The sequence below is a fragment of the Pristiophorus japonicus genome, unplaced genomic scaffold (assembly GCF_044704955.1).
Source record: "Pristiophorus japonicus isolate sPriJap1 unplaced genomic scaffold, sPriJap1.hap1 HAP1_SCAFFOLD_30, whole genome shotgun sequence".
Classification (NCBI taxonomy): Eukaryota; Metazoa; Chordata; class Chondrichthyes; family Pristiophoridae; genus Pristiophorus; species Pristiophorus japonicus.
The window spans coordinates 11,643,312-11,644,722 of record NW_027252779.1 but is presented as its reverse complement, the minus strand read 5'-3'; the positions used below and the strand labels follow the sequence as shown (position 1 = coordinate 11,644,722).

Here is a 1,411-nt window from a genome sequence, read left to right as displayed (position 1 = left end):
CGTCTCCGCTGTTGTACTCTTTGGCTCAGCTAATAAAGGCAAGCATTCCGTGTTGCTTCTTAACCACCTTATCTACCTGGCCTGCTGCCATCAGGGATCTGTGGACATGCCCTCCAAGGTCCCTTTCCTGCTCTGCCCTTCTCAGTCACCTACCATTTAATGTTTATTCCTTATTAGCCCTCACAAAATGTATTATCTCACACTTCTGCGACTTGAATTCCATTAGCCATTGTCCTGCACACGTGGTCAATTCATTGATGTCTTCCAGCTGTCGACAGATTTCTTCCTCAATATCAACTATACTAGTTTTTCACACCTGCGCTAATTTCTACTTATTCATGTCGGCGTCAACTTGTTATTGCATAATACTCCTGTGAAGCGCCTTGGGTCATTTCACTACATTAAAGGCGCTATATGAGCATGTTGTTGTTGATGTTTAAAAGTGATGTTACATAATGTTGTATAGATTCTGCAACATATCAAGAGAACATTTTCCCCAACAGGTTTTGCAGGCGGCACACGAGCGCCCTCCTGCCCTCCTTCACTTCCTCCGATCAGCATATTCTTCTGATACTTTTTCACACATGTGCTGAGGTACACCCTCTTAAATGCATCTGTGCTAGTCGCTGCAACTACTTCTCGTGGTAGCATCTTCCACATTCTACCCACTCTTTGGTAAGAAGTTACTCTTGAATTCTCTACTGAATTTATCGGAGACTAGCTTATATGTAAGACGACTATTTCTCAACTCGCGTACAATAGCAAATATTTTCTCTATGTCGACCCGACCAAAACCATTCATAATGTTAAAGTCCGTATCTGCCTTGTCTTTTCCATTGAAAAGCTCAGCAGTTTGTTCAGTCTTTTCCGATAAGTAAATCCTTCCAGGTCTTGCCGAATTGCTCCCTTCTGTGCTGTGAGAATCCACAATACGACGATTTAATTTTCACATCTACTGGGAGATACAAAAGTGCAAGTACTTGGTTCGATTTTTTTGATATTTCGCACCGAACATTGGATTATTGAACTATTCCATTGTACAGCTGCGATGGCCGAGTGGTTAAGGCATTGAACTCGAAATTTAAAGGGGTTTCCCCGCGCACATTCAAGCTCTGCTCGCAGCGATTGTGCAGCGAAACTATTTTTTTAATGGTTTCCCTGTGGATATCACTCGACCAGAATGTGATCACCGTTCCATGTACTGCCCTTCAATGACGCAAAGCAGTAGTTCGAATTGGAAAAATGGATACATTATCGACATTAAACAGTTATTAGTTTGTAGGAAACAGTTTGCAAACTTCAGTGAAGAATATTCATAGAAGGCATCATGAAACAAATACATTTTAACAAAGAGCCCTGCAATGTTTAGGTGGAATTCACCGTCAGCTGATTAGGGCAAATGTGATTTGGC

At 41.8% G+C, this 1,411-nt stretch overlaps 1 non-coding gene across 1 annotated transcript; it reads left to right on the top strand.

Moving 5' to 3' along the window:
- Positions 1-1,042: 1,042 nt before the first annotated feature.
- On the top strand, positions 1,043-1,124 carry trnas-cga (transfer RNA serine (anticodon CGA)). Its single transcript has one exon. It is a non-coding gene; the product is annotated as a tRNA-Ser (tRNA).
- The last annotated feature ends 287 nt before the right edge of the window (positions 1,125-1,411 follow it).